The following is a 19,336-nucleotide window of genomic DNA, read 5'->3' as shown; positions in this document are numbered from 1 at the left end:
CCTTTATCTTAGAAGGGAAAAGCATTTGCATGGTATAGGCTATGCGATGATATTGGATCTTGGAATTGGAATCATTTGAAATTGGAGTTCCACCAAAAAAATTATCCTACGCATCTAGTTCATCGTGATCGGAATTATATATATATATAATTTTTGGCCTCATGAAGGAGAAAGTATCGCTCTAGCTTGGGGGAGGCTTAAGTCAATGTTATATTCAAGCCCCAATCATGAGCTCTCAAGAGAAATTATTATCCAGAACTTTTATGCTCGGCTTTCTCGTAATGATCAAACCATGATTGATACTTCTTGTGCCGGTTCTTTTATGAAGAAGACTATTGAATTCCAGTGGGATCTTTTGGAAAGAATTAGACACAATTCTGAAGATTGGGAACTCGACAAAGGTAAAGAGTCAGGTATTAAACTTAAGTATGATTGTGTTAAATCTTTTATGGATACCGATGCTTTTCAAAAGTTTAGCACTAAATATGGACTTGACTCTGAGATAGTAGCCTCCTTTTGTGAATCATTTGCTACTCATGTTGATCTCCCTAAAGAGAAGTGGTTTAAATATCACCCACCTATTAAAGATGAAATTAAAGAACCGGTACCAGTTAAAGAAGGAACTATACTTTATAATGTTGATCCAGTTGTTCCTTCTCCCTTATAGAGAAACAACCTTTCCCTGTTAGGATATAGGAACATGCTAAAGTTTCAACTATGGTTAACAAAACCTATATTAGAACACTTAAACCTGATGAACAAATTAAAGTATAACCTAGTATTGCTATGGTTAAAGATCTCTTAGAAGAAGATATGGATGGGCATGTTATTTACTTCTGTGAAGAAGCTGCTAGAATTGCCACACCTGATAAAAAGGATAAACATAGACTTGTTGTTGGCATGCCTGTCATCTCAGTTAAAATAGGAGATCACTGTTATCATGGTTTATGTGACATAGGTGCTAGTGTGAGTGCTATTCCTTACACAATATATCAAGAAATTATGAATGACATAGCACCCACAGAGATAGAAGACATAGATGTTACTATTAAACTTGCTAATAGAGACACTATATCACCAATTGGGATTGTTAGAGATGTTTGATACGTCTCCAACGTATCTATATTTTTTGATTGTTCCATGCTATTATATTATCTGTTTTGGATGTTTAATGGGCTTTAATATGCTCTTTTATATTATTTTTGGGACTAACCTATTAACCGGAGGCCCAGTGCCAGTTTCTGTTTTTTTGCCTATTTTAGAGTTTTGCAGAAAAGGAATACCAAACGGAGTCCAAACGGAATGAAACCTTCGCGATGATCTTTATTGGACCGAAAGCAATCCAGAAAACTTAGAGTTGAAGTCTGGAACTCCACGAGGAGGGCATGAGGCAGGAGGGCGCGCCTAGGGGGTAGGCGTGCCTCCCACCCTCGTGGGCCCCCCGTAGCTCCACCGACGTACTTCTTTCGCCTATATATACTCTTATACCCTAGAAACATCAGGGGGAGCCACGAAACCACTTTTCCACCGCCGCAACCTTCTGTACCTGTGAGATCCCATATTGGGGCCTTTTCCGGCGATCTGCCGGAGGGGGAATCGATCACGGAGGGCTTCTACATCAACACCATTACCTCTCCGATGAAGCATGAGTAGTTTACCACAGACCTTCGGGTCCATAGTTATTAGCTAGATGGCTTCTTCTCTCTCTTTAATTCTCAATACAAAGTTCTCCTCGATGTTCTAGGAGATCTATTCGATGTAATACTCTTTTGCGATGTGTTTGCCGATATTCAATGAATTGTGGATTTATGAACAAGATTATCTATGAATATTATTTGGTTCTTCTCTGAATTCTTATATGCATGATTTGATATCTTTGCAAGTCTGTTCGAATTAACGGTTTAGTTTGGCCTACTAGATTGATCTTTCTTGCAATGGGAGAAGTGCTTAGCTTTGGGTTCAATCTTGCGGTGTCCTTTCCAAGTGATAGTAGGGGCAGCAAGGCACGTATTGTATTGTTGTCATCGAGGATAAAAAGATGGGGTTTATATCATATTGCTTGAGTTTATCCCTCTACATCATGTCATCTTGCTTAATGCGTTACTCCATTCTTATGAACTTAATACTCTAGATGCATGCTGGATAGCGGTCGATGTGTGGAGTAATAGTAGTAGATGCAGAATCGTTTCGATCTACTTGACACGGACGTGATGCCTATATTCATGATCATTGCCTTAGATATCTTCATAACGATGCACTTTTCTATCAATTGCTCGGCAGTAATTTGTTCACCCACCGTAATACATGCTATCTCGAGAGAAGCCACTAGTGAAACCTATGGCCCCCGGGTCTCTTTCCTATTATATTACATCTCTTTTATTTACATCGCATCTTGTTTACTATTTTGCAATCTTTACTTTCCAATCTATACAACAAAAATACCAAAAATATTTACTTTACTATCTCTATTAGATCTCACTTTTGCGAGTGACCGTGAAGGGATTGACAACCCCTTTATCGCGTTGGTTGCAAGGTTCTTGATTGTTTGTGCAGGTACTAGGTAACTTCTGTGTTGTCTCCAACTAGATTGATACCTTGGTTCTCAAAACTGAGGGAAATAGTTACGCTACTTTGCTGCATCACCCTTTCCTCTTCAAGGGAAAACCAACTCATGCTCAAGAGGTAGCAATGTTGAAGTCTTGTGTGGGAAAATAAAATACCCTACTGATTTGTTCTTGGTTTCCCACAAGATGACTTTTGTCCCATTATATTTGGTAGACCTTTCTTGAACACCGTTAATGCTAGAATAGATTGTGAGAAACAAACTGTCGGTGTTAGTTTTGGTGATGAGTCTCATGAGTTTATTTTTTCCAAGTTTAGTAGAAATATTCACGAAAAAGAATTGCCTAGTAAGGATGAATTAATTGGTCTTGCTTCTATTCTATACCACCTACAGATCCTTTAGAACAATATTTGCTAGACCATGAAAATGATTTTCATATGGATGAAAGAAATGAAATAGATAAGATTTTCTTTGAACAATGTCCTCTACTTAAACACAATTTGCCTATTGAAACTCTAGGAGGTCCTCCTCCACCTAAAGGTGATCCTGTGTTTGAATTAAAACAATTTCCAGACACTTTGAAATATGCTTATCTTCATGAAAAGACGATACATCATTTTATTATTAGTGCTAACTTTTCAGAACATGAAGAAGAAAGATTATTGAAAGTTCTAAGGAAGCACCGAGATACTATTGGATATACTCTTGATGATTTAAAGGGCATTAGTCCCACTCTATGTCAGCACAAAATTAATATATAACCTGATGATAAACCCGTTGTTGATCACCAACGTCGGTTAAATCCGAAGATGAAAGAAGTGGTAAGAAAGGAAATATTAAAACTTCTGGAAGAAGGTATAATCTATCCTATAACTGATAGTAGATGGGTAACTCATGTTCATTGTGTTCCTAAGAAAGGAGGTTGTCGGTGTACAAAAGTAGGGGCACTCCTTTGTACCCCTTTACTTGTGCACGGGCAGTCGGAGCCGCGCGCCACGGCCACACTTAGCAGGGCAAAGGAGGGAAGCCAGAGAGAAGCCAAAGGCACAAGACAGTCAAGGCAACGCCAAGACCAGAAACACCAAAGAGAAGGAGGGCGAGGTGGAACCCCCCGGCAAGGCCCTTGCCGGGGCAACTTGCCAAACACCAACAGAGCGAGCCACCCTTGAGCCCACGGGTTCCGACCCAACCAACTACGTTGGAACCAGGGCTCGGAAGGTACCTCCGTGGTGGCATGTAGATCTTCGTCAAGATCATAAACATATGAGATCAGATGAGGACCGGAAGACGGCGACCCTCGGCGGGATCCCAGCCGAGGGAATCCATATGACCCCCGGCAAGCGCCCTGCCGGGGACGACTGCAACACCACGGCAAGATCCTTGCCGGGCCCCCAGAAAGGCCCTTGCCGAGGACATCAGCGGGGCCACAGCCAGGCCCGCGTCGACCAAGACTCCGCCGCCGTTCGCGTGCAGCTGCCAGCCCAACCAGCTGGGTAGGCACCTGCGTGGCAACATGCGGCTTCCAAGCCAATTCAGCAAGCACCTGCGTGGTGGCATGCAGATCTTCGTGAAGACCCTACCACCACGCCACCTCAGCTGCCTAACTGCCTACATGGCGCCACATGCATCGCTGGCCTGGGCGCGTGTCGAAGCAAGGCGAGGCGGCGACGGACGGGACGGGCCCTGTTCCCGTGCACGATAAAGCTAAGGGACACCTAAGCGATGCATTAAATGCGTCTTGTCCTGTAATACGGGCGATAAGCTCGCAGCACTGTAGACCTTTCCACCTCCTGTGTGCCACTGTGGCAGCCCCTTTCGACTATAAAAGGAGGCCCATGGCATACTGGAGGGGGATTCGTCTCTTTTGGACAAGTTACACCTAGTAGCTAGCTCAAGAACACAAGAACACTCAATACATCCACCAAAGCAGGACTAGGGTATTACGCATCCTCGCGGCCCGAACCTGGGTAAACGTCCCGTGTGCTTCTTGTTAGACCTGCTCTTCTCACAACCCCGCACCCGCCAACCGTAGTAGGGATTCTTGTGATCCCATAGGTGTCGTTTCCACCGACATCTTTGGCGCGCCAGGTAGGGGGCGCAGTTGTGAGAATCTGATCTAGCAGTTAGCCTAGCGGTTCTTCATCGCCATGGCTCCCAAGAAGAAGACGATCACGGTGATCGGCTCGTCAGGAGCCGAACGGCCCGTGCCAGTGCGGACGAGCAGCGGGCCGGTCGCGGACAGAACCCGAGCCGCGACCCGCAAGCACCAGCACCGCTCTGGCAGTCAGAGCCTGGCGTGCGTCGTCATTTGTACGCTAGACGGCGGGTCGCACGCCGCAAAATCCTGAGACGGAGCTGGGCCCCCCGCAGGCGGCGCGAGGCCCTCCGAGGTCGCCGCCGTGCCACCCACGGGCGGCGCGACGACCTCCAGGACGCCCACCCCGGCGCCCACAGCGCGCTCTTCCCACGGTGTGCGCGACGAGCAGCGTCACCACGCCGGTGACCCTGGGCACCGCCGTGGGAAGAGCCCTGTGCATCATCTGCGGGACGAGGAGGCCAGCATGCCCACCGAAGCGCTGGCGACAATGGCACGCAGCCGCTGAGCCGTGATAGGGCTCCTTCTAACATGGTTAGAAGTCGAAGCGCGCCACGGTCCACACAGCTTTCGCCACCACCCACGCCAGCAGAAGCTTTAGCGCGCGCAGCTGCTCCTCGACTTCCCTCCTGCTACGGAGAAACTCGACGTGTGGAGAGCCACCATCCAGAGCCTCGTCGCCGTCGCCAACAAAGACGAGCCATGGCCGGCAGGGCCCTCGGGCCGGTGCTCCGTCGAGCCACCGCACGCCAGCGGTGGAAGGACCGGGGGAGCTGCTGCCACAGTGCACTCTCCTCCCCTGCGCGAGCTGCCGCCGATGCCAGTCCGTCGTGACGACACATGTGATAACATTTCCATAGCGTCGTCCGACTCACGGACCCACCGCGATCAACGCCAAGTTCTTCGGGAGCGAGCCCATGAAGACGCTCGAACCACCATTGAGCACCGGCGCGATACATGCCACCAGTCGGATAAGCGGGCGGGACCCGCTATGGACCACCCAGCACCGGGGAGCTCCGGCGGCCTACCTTACGAGGTGGGTTGCCAGCCTTTACCCGTGAGTTGCGGCAGTTCCAGTGGCCGTCCCACCGCACGTTCAAGCCCGACGTCGGCGAGAAGTACAACGGCAAGACCCATCCGTCAGAGTTCCTCAGCATCTACACCATCGCGATGCAAGCTGCCGGAGCTCGTGACGACAAGGTGCTTGCCAATTACTTCCCGTTGGCACTGAAGCCCAACGTCATGTCTTGGTTGATGCACTTGCCAGCGGATTCCATTTCTTCTTGATCGGATCTGTGCCATGAGTTCGTTGGTGCCTTCACCGGAGGCTACCAAGCTCATGGCCAGGCTAGTGATTTGCATATCATTCCCCAGAAGGAAGGGGAGACCCTGCGCAAGTACATCCACAGGTTCAGTACAACATCCCCGATGTTCATCCCGCTGCCGTGATTAGCGCGTTCCATCAGAATGTGCGCAACCGCAAGATGCGCGAAGAGCTGGCGATGAACAAGGTCAAGGATGTGGCCGAACTTTATGTTCTGGCCAACAGATGCGTCCGGGCCGAAGAGGGAAGGAAGTACCCCGGCGAAGACGCCGGCACGGAAATCGACTCCACGGACGAAGACACCGCCGCCCCGCCAAAGAAGGGCCGGCGCCGCAACAGGAAACGCAAGGATAAGGCCGTGCTTGCCGTCGAGGGATCCGAGGACGCCGGCGCTGCCAAGAAGGCCAAGGCAGACGACCCCGGCAAGGAAATAGCCGGGTGGGCCGCCTGCCGGGCCTTGGCGGCTGCCGACAAGCCAGGGGGCTCTGACAAGCAGTACTGCAAGATCCACCGCACCAAGGGCAACGACCTCCAGAACTGCCGGCAAGTCGAGCTGCTTGCTGAGAAGCAAAAAGCTGAGTATGAGAGGCGGGACAAGGAGAAGGGCCAAGATGGTGCCGAGGGATCCGGCAAGAAGCGTGGTGGCCAAGGAGGTCGCCGCGGCAAGGATAACCAGCAAGAGAGGCCTGCTCGCGGCCGCGACAAGAAGCAGGAAGACGATGATCATGACGAAGACGACAAGTCTGGCGAGCATGAGTTCCAGAAGGCTACAGAGGCCATGTGCGTCGATGGTGGGGCCTTGCTGCATACCTCTCACCGCCAGCTCAAGCAGTGGGCGCGTGAGATCACAGCAGCGGAGCCATCATTCGACGCTCAGAAGCCACTGAAGTGGTCCAGCACGCCTATCATTTTTGACGCCGAGGACCACCCTGATCGCACAACTGCGGTCGGGTGCTTGCCGTTGTTGGTTTCACCTACGATACGCAACCTCAAGGTGAACAAGATGTTAGTCGATGGCGGGGCCGGTATGAACTTGATCTCTCCTGTTGTGATCAAGAGGCTGCAAATTCCTGATGGAGACCTCGAGGAAACGGGCACATTTCAAGGGGTCAATCCGGGAAGGAGTCAGCCGAAGGGGAAGGTCACGCTGCCCGTGACGTTTGGAGGCGAGTTGAACTACAGGACGGAGAGGATTGTCTTCGACGTAGCCGAGATCCCCTTGCCCTACAACGGGATCCTCGGCCGCCCGGCACTAGCCAAGTTCATGGCGGCGGCGCATTACGCCTACAACACGCTGAAGATGCCTGGGCCGATGACCATCATCACCGTCCCCTGCGACAAGAAGGATGCGCTGATCTGCGCCGACCTGCTCTACCGGGAAGCAGTTGCAGCGGCTGCCGCCAAGGCACTTGCTCTTGCCACTGAAGCCCCGGGAGGGAAGAAGAAGCCCGGCAAGACCTCTCGCACCCACTTCGGCAAGCACACCTCTTCGGAGTGTTGTGCTACCATCGAGGACGTGCCAGAGAGCTCCACCGGCAAGAGCAAGAAATCCAGAACTGCGCCACCAGAGACCAAGAGGGTGTCCGTCAAGGAGGATGGCACGGGAGGGGCTTTCACCATAAGCTCCACCCTCGACAGCAAATAGGAAAGCGCGCTCATCACTTTCCTGCGGGCGAATGTCGATGTGTTTGCGTGGCAAGCATCCGACATCCCCGGCGTTCCCAGGGAAGTGATTGAGCACCACCTTGCTATCTGTCCCCATGCACGACCCGTCAAGTAGGAGGTCAGGAAGCAAGCTTTGGAGTGGCAGGAGTTCATCACAGAGGAGATCAGGAAGTTGGAAGCAGCAGGCTTGGTGAGGGGAGTGCTCCATCCGGCGTGGTTGGCCAATGCGGTGGTGGTGCGCAAGGCAAACGGGAAGTGGAGGCTGTGTATTGACTACACAGATATCAATAAGGCCTATCCTAAGGACCCCTTCCCGTTGCCGTGCATCGACCAGATTGTTGACTCCACGGCCGGGTGTGATCTGTTATCATTCACGCCTACTCGGGCTACCACCAGATCTTCATGACAAGAGAAGACGAAGAGAAGACAACATTCATCACCCCATGTGGTACGTACTGCTTTTTACGGATGCCTTTCGGGTTGAAGAGTGCTTGCTCGATGTTTGCAAGGGCAGTCCAGATTGGTTTTGAGCCCGAGCTACATAGAAATATGGAAGCTTATATGGATGACATAGTGGTCGAAACCAAGGACATGGCAACTCTTGTACAAGACTTAGAAGAGACATTTGCCAACCTGCGCAAGATCAACCTCAAGCTGAACCCTGAGAAGTGTGTCTTCGGCATTCCGTCCGGCGAACTTCTCGGGTTCTTTGTGTCGCAGCGTGGGATTGAGGCAAACCCAGAGAAAATCAAGGCTATCGAGCAGATTGAGGCGCCCAAGCGGATCAAGGATGTGCGTTGGCTCACTGGCTGCGTTGCCGCCATGAGCCGATTCATCTCCAAGTCTGCCGGGCGCGCCCTTCCCTTTTTCAAAATTTTGAAAAGGCGGGCCCAATGGAGTGGACCCCGGAAGCCGAAGCAGCGCTGCAGGATCTGAAGAAATACCTCTCTTCTACACCAGTATTGGTGGCGCCTAAACCGCAAGAGTCGTTGCTGCTGTATCTGGCGGCGACAAATCAAGTGGTCAGCGCCGCGCTGGTGGCGCAGAGGGAGGTCGATGAAGAGGCAGTGGCAACGGCAGGACCGACAGATGGCGAGTCAGAGATTCCCCAATAGGGCCTAGTGCGGGCAAGGCAAGGCCCCTGACAGAGTCTGACACCATCAGGACAGGGCCCGCGCATCCCAATGAAGTGGTGCCGAAGAAGAAGATGATGCAGCACCCGGTTTACTTTGTCAGCTCCCTCTTGCAGGGGGCTAGGTCAAGGTACTTTGGTGTGCAAAAATTGCTCTTCGGCCTCCTTATGGCCTTGAGGAAGCTTCCTCATTACTTCCAGGCCCACGAGATCACTGTCGTCACCCGCCTCCTGTTACAACGGATACTACACAACCCAGATGCAACCAGAAGGATTGTGGAGTGGGCCTTGGAGTTATCAAGCTTTGGGTTGAAGTTTGAAAGTACTTCAACAATCCAGAGCAGAGTCTTGGCGGAGTTCATTGCAGAATGGACCTCAACGCCTAATGAAGAGATCCAGGAGACCACTCTCCCCGGCAAGGAAACAACTCCCGACTGGATTATGTACTTTGACGGAGCTTTCTCGCTGCACGGCGCTGGTGCTGGTGTGCTGCTCGTTGCACCCACCGGAGAGCACCTCAAGTATGTAATCCAGATGCACTTTCCCAAGGAGATGTCCACCAACAACACTGCTGAGTATGAGGGGCTGCTTGCTGGTCTCAGGATCGCGGCAGACCTCGGAGTGAAGAAGCTCATCGTCAGGGGTGATTCGCAGCTTGTCGTCAGACAAGTCAACAAAGATTATCAGAGTCCGTTGATGGAGGCCTACGTAGATGAGGTGAGGAAGCTGGAGGAACGCTTCGACGGTATACAAGCGGAGCACATTCCCCAAGCAGAGAACGACATCGCTGACTACCTGTCAAAGCGCGCTGCATTCAAGCTACCTGTGGAACCAGGTACCTTTTTGCTTCGGTTAACTCAACCATCCGTCGAACCATCAACGGAGCAGAACAAGTAGAGGAAATCAGGCCCCGCCAAGTACTTTCCCGCCGAACCCCCAGGGGCCGCGGGCAAGGGTGTTGCCGCGGATTCTGAGCCTGCCAAAGGGCAGCTGGCTCTGGTAGGGCTCCAAGCCCCGGCCGTAGAGACGGCTGCCCCCCATGGCGGAAGAGATGCCTTTGGTCCTTGCAGTCGAGCCCCAGGCTCCGGCATGGGCACAACATACCATCCGTTTCCTCCAGACAGGGGAACTTCCTGAGGAGCAGGAAGAAGCGGAAAAAGTAGCCCATCGGTCTGCCTTGTACCAGTTCGTCGATGACGTCCTGTACAGAAAAAGACCGAACGGTGTGAAGTTGAAGTGCATCCCCCGGGAGGAAGCACTGGAGCTGTTGGCAGAGATACATGGAGGCATATGTGGCTCCCACATAGGGTCGAGGGCCCTTGCTGGCAAGGCTTCTTCTGGCCCACCGCCCTCCAGGATGCGATGGCACTAGTAACCAGGTGTGAAGCGTGCCAGTTCCATTCGAAGAAGCTTCATCAGCCAGCTCAAGCCCTTCAAACAATCCCTCTCTCCTGGCCATTTTCGGTCTAGGGACTCGACATACTGGGCCCTTTCCCTCACCCTGTCGGGGGCTTTGAGTACTTGTACGTCGCAATCGACAAGTTCACAAAGTGGCCGGAGGTGGAGGCAGTGAGGAAGGTTACCGCACAATCAGCCGTCAAGTTCTTCAAAGGGCTAGTTTGCCGTTTTGGTGCACCAAACAGCGTCATCACCGACAACGGCACGCAGTTCACAAGCCACACCTTCATGCAATACATCCAAGACCTCGGCAACAAGGTCTGTTTTGCTTCCATGGCACACCCGCGGAGCAACGACCAGGTGGAGAGGGCAAATGCTGAAGTGTTGCGAGGCCTGAGAACGAAGACTTTTGACAGGCTGCACAAGAGCGGAAGGTGCTGGATTGATGGGTTGCCGACGGTTCTTTGGTCGATCAGGACGACGCCAAATCGAGCCACTGGCCAGACACCCTTTGCCCTAGTGTATGGGGCAGAGGCAATTCTCCCCACGGAACTCATATACGGGTCACCTCGAGTGCTCTCTTATGATGACCTTGAGCAAGAGAAATTGCGGCAAGATGACGCAACGCTCCTTGAGGAAGATCGTCTTCGGGCGGCTGTGAGAGTAGCGCGCTACCAGCAAGCCTTGTGCCGCTACCGTAGCCTCAAGGTTCATGCCCGAAGCTTTGAGGAAGGCGACCTTGTTCTTCGGCGCATTCAGTCGGCCAAGAATTCCAACAAGTTGACACCGAAGTGGGAAGGCCCTTATCGGGTAATGCGAGTCACCAGGCCCGACGCAGTCCGACTGGAGACCGAAGATGCTGTCCCGGTGAGCAACTCCTGGAACATCGAGCATCTTCACAAATTTTACCCATAAGGCGCGGCTTGCCGGGCCTCCCTGCAAGCCCCTTTTGTACAAGCTTTGCCGACAAGGCATGTAACCCTCTGTACAAAGCCAGGCACAGACCCTGAGCATAAATAAATGAAGCACTGGCGCCCTAAGTTATAGCATGCATGCTAGGTTGAGTCTCCCCCTCGGTTAGGGTTGATAGTGCTTAGCGGCGACTAACCCCTAGCCTAGAGGTCAAGTATGCGTCTTTCTATCCTCTTTGGTTCGCAGGGCACGTGGACACTTCTGCTGAGCCGCTTGGGAAAAAGAGAACGGACCGGCGCTCTGGTCCCGGCAAGCCAAGACTGCCGGGGGCTGAAGACACAAGGATCCAACCACGGCAAGCCAAGGTTGCCGGGGGCTGCGGATTCAGATAAGCCTTTCATCCCCTGTTATGCCTTTCCGTATAGAACCGGGACATGTGAAACCGCGTTTATATTCTTAAACCACCATGCTCCCCTTTTCCTGTACCCAAGAGCTATCCCCCTGGGTTAGAACCTGGTCGTAGTCGTGGTGGCAAGAAGGTAAACGAGGGGCCTAACCCTACTTCGCCCTGCCTCCGCCAAGAGCGCGAGAATGGTCGACCGAAGTGGGGGGACGACAAGGCTTATTGCCGGGCGACAATGTTTATCTTAGAAATAACAAGGGCTTGTTCCTTGGCATGGGCCTCACTCACGCACAAAGAACCCGACAAGCACCCTTTTTTTTATTAAAAACGTCCCATAAAGGTACAGTTCGTACGGAATAAAAAACATGAGCAAGGGGATTACAAGTTTTAAATCTAACAAGTGCCCACAGGCTTACAAACTAAAAAGAAATGAGATTCCCGTAATCTCTTTCTTGTCCCTCTCCTCAGAAGGTGGAACAAGACAGCAAGAGGGCAAAAAAGAGCGCCTAGGCAAGGTACGAGGAGCAGAAGGCACCAAGAGAACATCATGGTGCCAAGAAAGGAGCTGGAAGACGAGGCAGCGGGCCGGCAATACGCGACGAAGGCGTCGGTGCCCGCGTACTCCGATTTGACGGCCGCCACCCACCTTCTTCGCCTTCTCCGGCCCTCCTACGCCAGCTGCCCAAGGAGAGACGGGGAGCGCCCCAATGGAGAGCATGACGAGGAAGGCCCTCGGCAGGGCGCGAAGCCGAGGGAGGGGCGACGCGATCAGTCAAAGTCGGAGTCGGCATCCTGCCGCTCAACTCCCTCGTCGTCGCTATCGCTGTCCTCCTCGTCACTCCCGCTCGAGGAGGAATCTTCATCGTTGGAGGAGCTCTCCACGCAACACTTCAGGCGAGTTCCAAGCTCTCCGAAGACCTTGACGGAGTGCAGGCCGTCCTCCATTAACTTGAAGTAGAGGACGAGCCCTGCCGTCAGGCTGTGGATGCGAGCGAACGTATTCCATCCACGACGGAGGTACATGACCTGAGGGGCGGGGAAGTCGACGTCGACCCGCGTGCCACCATTCCCGCAGCCCCTCATGTGCAACCTAAGGGTCTGGGGCGGGTCACACTCCATCTCCCGAGCAAACGGGGTAGGAAGACGAAGACGACGACGCGGTGGCCGGCGCAGCCTGATGAAGAACTCACAGGGCTGGTCCCCGACGCGACCCTCCATCGGGAGGGGCGCCGATGGCGGAGGCAGGACCGGTGCGCTGCCCCATCCACCTCTTCCCCGAATGCCACGACGACCTTGGCCTCACCCCCTTCCCCTTCCCCTCACGGCCGGCTCCGCCACCACGAGCTCCTGGGAAGGGGGGACGCGCTGTCGAGCAGCAACCCTCGCTGCCACCGTTGAAGGACCAGCGCCTCCTCTCGCCATGGCAGATGGAAGAAAGGAGCAGAGGTAGAAGGAAATGGATGATGGGAGAATGTGGAATGCCATACCCCTCCCCTTCTTATAAAGGGGCGGAGTCGGGGCTCGGCCGCCCCATTCGACCAATCCAGTCACCAAGGGCGCAGGGAATCAGGACCGACCCGCTATCCCAATCAGCGACGGCCCGGTTTCCCGCCTCCACCGCCTGCCACCTGCATGAAGGACATGTGGCGAGCAAGCAGAGCTGAGGGGACGGGTGAGGCGACCGTTCCCCGCCCCGTGATCATGGGGCGTGGGAGCCTTGAATACCGCGACCCGAGTCCACTCAGTAAATGAGCCACGCCTCCACGCCTCCCTCTTTTTATGGGGAAGGCGCGAGCTGCCTCTTTACTGCGATGCGACGCATGCGTGCGGGAACCGCCCCCGCATGACCCCCACGTCACGCACGACCCTCCACGTCGCGCGTTCGATGCGGGTCATGGCGAAGCGCAGCGGACGAAAAATTACTGCGGTAAAAATCCGCCCCACCTGCCCGCGCACCGTTTTGGCCCGACCCAACAACATGTCGCGCTTATGTGTGGCCCAGGGCCGGGGGCTCCTGTCGGTGTACAAAAGTAGGGGCACTCCTTTGTACCCCTTTACTTGTGCACGGGCAGTCGGAGCCGCGCGCCACGATCACACTTAGCAGGGCAAAGGAGGGAAGCCGGAGAGAAGCCAAAGGCACAAGACGGTCAAGGCAACGCCAAGACTAGAAACACCAAAGAGCAAGAGGGCGAGGTGGACCCCCGGCAAGGCCCTTGCCGGGGCGGCCTCCGCGGCCCCGGCAAGAGCCTTGCCGGGGCAACTTGCCCAACACCAACACAGCGAGCCACCCTTGAGCCCGCGGGTTCCGACCCAACCAACTACGTTGGAACCAGGGCTCGGAAGGCACCTCCGTGGTGGCATGCAGATCTTCGTCAAGATCATAAACATGTGAGATCAGATGAGGACTAGAAGACGGCGACCCTCAGTGGGATCCCAGCCGAGGGAATCCACAAAAACCCCGGCAAGCGCCTTGCGGGGGACGACTGCAACACCATGGCAAGACCCTTGCTGGGCCCCCGGCAAGGCCCTTGTCGAGGACATCAGCGGGGCCATAGCCAGGCCCGCGTCGACCAAGACTCCGCCGCCGTTCACATGCAGCTGCCAGCCCAACCAGCTGGGCAGGCACCTGCGTGGCAACATGCGGCTTCCAAGCCAATTCAGCAAGCACCTGCATGGTGGCATGCAGATCTTCGTGAAGACCCTACCACCGCGCCACCTCAGTTGCCTGCCTGCCTACATGGCGCCACATGCATCGCTGTCCTGGGCGCGTGTCTAAGCAAGGCGAGGCGGCGACGGACGGGACGGGCCTTGTTCCCGTCCTCGATAAAGCTAAGGGACACCTAAGCGATGCATTAAATGCGTCTTGTCCTGTACTACGGGCGATAAGCTCGCAACACTGTAGACCTTTCCACCTCCTGTGTGCCACTGTGGCAGCCCCTTTCGACTATAAAAGGAGGCCCATGGCATACTGGAGGGGATTCGGCTCTTTTGGGCAAGTTACACCCCGTAGCTAGCTCAAGAACACAAGAACACTCAATACATCCACCAAAGTAGTACTAGGGTATTACTCATCCTCGCGGCCCGAACCTGGGTAAACAACCTGTGTGCTTCTTGTTAGACCTGCTCTTCTCACAACCCCGCGCCCGCCAACCGTAGTAGGGATTCTTGTGATCCCATACGTGTCGTTTCCACCGATTGAGGTATAACTGTTGTTCCTAATGATAAGAATGAACTTATTCCACAGAGAATTGTTACAAGCTATAGAATGGTAATTGATTTTAGAAAATTAAACAAGGCAACCAGAAAAGATCATTACCCTCTGCCTTTTATTGATCAAATACTTGAAAGATTATTTAAGCACACACACTTTTGCTTCCTTGATGGATATTCTAGTTTTTCACAAATACCTGTTTCTCAACCTGATCAAGACACGACCACTTGTACTTGTCCCTTTGGAACTTATGCTTATAGATGGATGCCTTTCGGTTTATGTAATGCACCCGCTACCTTTCAAAGATGTATCACTGCTATATTCTCTGACTTTGGTGAAAAGATTGTTGAGGTTTTCATGGATGACTTCTCTGTTTATGGGAAGTCTTTTGATGATTGTTTAAGCAATCTTGATCGAGTTTTGCAGTGATGTAAAAAAACAAAGCTTGTCTTGAATTGGGAGAAGTGCCACTTTATGGTTAATGAAGGCATTGTCTTGGGTCATAAATTTTTTGAAAGAGGTATTGAAGTGGACAAAGCTAAGGTTGATGCAATTGAGAAAATGCCATGTCCTAAAGATATAAAAGGTATTCGTAGTTTCTTAGGTCATGCTGGTTTCTATAGGAGATTTATTAAAGTCTTCTCTAAAATTTCTAGACCTCTTACGAATCTTTTGCAAAAGGATATTCCTTTTGTTTTTGATGATGATTGTTTAGAAGCCTTTGAAACACTTAAGAAAGCTTTAATTTCTGCACCTATTGTTCAACCACCCGATTGGAACTTGCCTTTTGAAATTATGTGTGATGCTAGTGATTATGTTGTTGGTACTATTCTAGGACAAAGAGTTGATAAGAAACTGAATGTTACTCATTATGCTTGTAAAACTCTAGACAGTGCTCAAAGAAATTATGCTACTACTGAAAAGGAATTCTTAGCAGTGGTGTTTGCTTGTGACAAATTTAGACCTTATATTGTTGATTCCAAAGTAATTGTTCACACAGACCATGCTGCTATTAAATATCTTATGGAAAAGAAAGATGCTAAACCTAGACTTATTCGGTGGGTTCTCCTGTTACAAGAATTTGGTTTACATATCATTGATAGAAAAGGAGCTGAGAATCCAGTAGCTGATAATTTGTCTAGGCTTGAAAATGTCTTTGATGACCCACAACCTATTGATGATAGTTTTCCTGATGAGCAGTTAGCTGCAATAAATGTTTCTCATGGTACTCCTTGGTATGCTGATTATGCTAATTACATTGTTGCTAAATATTTACCACCTAGCTTTATATACCAACAAAAGAAAAAAATCTTCTATGATTTAAGACATTACTTTTGGGATGACCCACACCTTTATAAAGAAGGAGTAGATGGTATTATTAGAGGATGTGTACCGAGCATGAACAGGGACAAATCCTATGGAAATGTCACTCCGAAGCTTATGGAGGGCATCATGCTGGAGATAGAACTGCTCATAAGGTATTGCAGTTTGGATTTTATTGGCCTACTCTCTTCAAGGATGCCCGTAAGTTCGTTTTATCTTGTGATGAATGTCAAAGAATAGGTAATATTGGTAAGCGTCAAGAAATGCCTATGAACTATTCACTTGCTGTTGAACCATTTGATGTTTGGGGATTTGATTATATGGGACCTTTTCCTTCCTCTAACGGGTATACACATATTTTGGTTGCTGTTGATTATGTTACTAAATGGGTAGAAGCTATTCCAACCAGTAGTGTTGATCACAACACCTCTATTAAAATGCTGAAGGAAGTTATTTTCCCAAGGTTTGGAGTCCCTAGATATCTAATGAGTGATGGTGGTTCACACTTTATTCATGGTGCTTTCCGTAAAAATGCTTGCCAAGCATGATGTTAACCATATAATTGCATCACCATATCACCCTCAGTCTAGTGGTCAAGTTGAACTTAGCAATATAGAAATAAAATTAATTTTGCAAAAGATTGTCAATAGGTCCAGGAAGAATTGGTCTAAGAAATTAGATGATGCACTTTGGGCTTATAGAACAGCATATAAAAATCCTATGGGTATGTCTCCTTATAAAATGGTTTAAGGAAAAGCTTGTCATTTGCCTCTTGAGTTAGAACATAGAGAATTTTGGGCAATCAAAGAACTCAATTATGATTTCAAACTTGCCGGTGAAAAGAGGTTATTTGATATTAGCTCATTAGATGAGTGGAGAACCCAAGCTTATGAAAATGCAAAATTATTCAAAGAAAAAGTTAAAAGATGGCATGACAAAAGAATCCGAAAGCGTGAGTTTAAAGTCGGAGAATATGTTCTTTTGTACAACTCTAGTTTCAGATTCTTTGCAGGAAAACTCCTCTCAAAATGGGAAGGCCCATATGTCATCGAGGAGGTTTATCGGTCTAGAGCCATCAAAATAAATAATTCCAAAGGTACTAACCCAAAGGTTGTCAATGAGCAACGAATAAAACATTATATCTCAGGTACGCCTATTAATGTTGAAAGTAATATTATCCAAACTTTGACACCTGAAGAACACATAAAAGAGTCCTTCCGGAACACCCCAGAATCGTGAAAATAAGGAGGTACGTGATACGGTAAGTAAACGGACTCCGAAAAATCCACAAAAATATTTTTTATCAGTTTTGGAATATTTAAAAAATTTGGAAATAAAGAAACTTCCAGGAAGCATCCCCTGGTGGGCACAAGACACGCCCAGGTGGGTTGTGCCCACCTGGGACACCTTCGGGACTCCGTTTTTCTACAGTTTGCTTGTCCCCTAAGATAAAAAATCTATATAAACTTCCCGGACCTGTTGATCACCGTATCACAGAGAAAATCCTCTATTCTCTTTTCCTTGCTGTTTTCTGTCAGATCCCATCTACCATGGCCTCTTCAAGCCCCTCCAAGAACAAGTTCTTCAAGAACGTCATCAACCCATATCTACGGGAGGTGGTGCAGCACCCTCAGATCATCCAGATGCATGAGGGGATGCTTCACCTTCGCGATGTGCCATGTCCCAAGGGGACGGGAACCATGGAGGACAGGCTTGAGGTTGTGGAGCAAGACGTCTTCCGGTGCAAGGGGATGGTGGAGCGTGGGCTCAATGCCAATCACCTCATGATCGCAGTCCTTTCCCGTGATCTCAAGGTGGATGGCAAGCCCATGAAGGACATCATCTTCACCCTCAACGAGAAAATCAACTTTATCCAAAGCCAGATCTATGATCTTCAAAACCAAGTATTTGAATATGAGGCAAGGTTTAAAGGTATGAGTTTGGCTGCTAGTTGTAGGACTCGCCAGACTCACTCCTCCTCTTATGATGGTGGACCACTGCCATAAAAATCCGAGGACCAGATCTCTTCTTCTTCACCAACATCACCTTCTTCACCACCAAAGGAGAATTAAGTATCGGGTATGGGCACTCCCCTTGGCTTCTGCCAAGCCTGGGGGAGGTGCCCTGGTATCGTATCATCCCACTATCTTTTTGTTTTTACTTATTTTAGTTCGATCTTTTGCTTTAGATGAATAAAAGTTTAGTTCGATCCTTTCTTCTATGAGAGTTTCTTAGTGATCTATCCTTGTAATCGTGTGCAAGTTATATAATAAAGTTAGTTTGAGTTTTTGCTTTCTTTACTTTCATATTGCAAATAAAAGAAAAGAAATAAAGAAAGAAAAATAGAAAGGAAATAAATAAAGAAAAGATTATATACTAATCCTATAGTAGGTGATGGCACCACATAAGGAAATGTATAAGTAGAAAATTATGTTAGAGATTGACAAACATAGCATTAGTCAATGATGCAACTCATGAAATAATTAATAAGGGAAGAGAAGATTCACATATAAATATACTATCCTAGAAATCTTTTGTGATTGTGAGCCCTCATCAAAATATTATATGCCAAGATTGTTGACGTTGGACAAGGAAGACAACATAATGATTTATGCTTGTTCGTATTCACATAGAAGTCATATTGTCATGGATCCTTTAACATGTGATGCTTGCCCCCTATCTTTGCTGGCCAAAAATTCTGCACTAAGTAGAGATACTACTTGTGCATCCAAAAACCCTTAAACCCAAATCTTATTTTCAAGTGTCCACCATACCTACCTAGGGATTGAGCAAGATCCCTCAAGTAAGCTGTCATCGGTGCAAAAAGACAATAAAAATTGCTTCTAAAAGTGTGAGATCATTTAGTGTAAGAGAAAATTGAGCGTTGCACGAACTTGTGATGGTGAATAATAAAAGCGACAGACTGCATAATAAAGGTCGCTATCACAAGGGGCAATGTAACGTGACGTTCTTTTGCACTAAGGGATTGAGCATACAAACAAATAAGCGCATGGCAACCTCTGCTTCCCTCTGTGAAGGGCCTATCTTTTACTTTTATGCAAGAGTCAAAGTTTTTCTCTCTATTCCTTTTATTTTTCTCCTTTGGCAAGCATCATGTGGTGAGGAAAGATCTAGGCACATATGTCCAGTTGAATATGGGTGGCATGAGTTATTATTGTTGACATCACCCTTGAGGTGAGTATGTTGGGAGGCGAAACCATAAGCCCCTATCTTTCTATGTGTCCGGTTGAAACGTTTTGCTCATGTGTACGAAGTGAGTGTTAGCAATCATAGAAGACTATATGATGGT

The sequence above is a fragment of the Triticum aestivum genome, chromosome 6D, assembly GCF_018294505.1.
Source record: "Triticum aestivum cultivar Chinese Spring chromosome 6D, IWGSC CS RefSeq v2.1, whole genome shotgun sequence".
Classification (NCBI taxonomy): Eukaryota; Viridiplantae; Streptophyta; class Magnoliopsida; order Poales; family Poaceae; genus Triticum; species Triticum aestivum.
Note: the sequence above shows the minus strand (reverse complement) of the source record.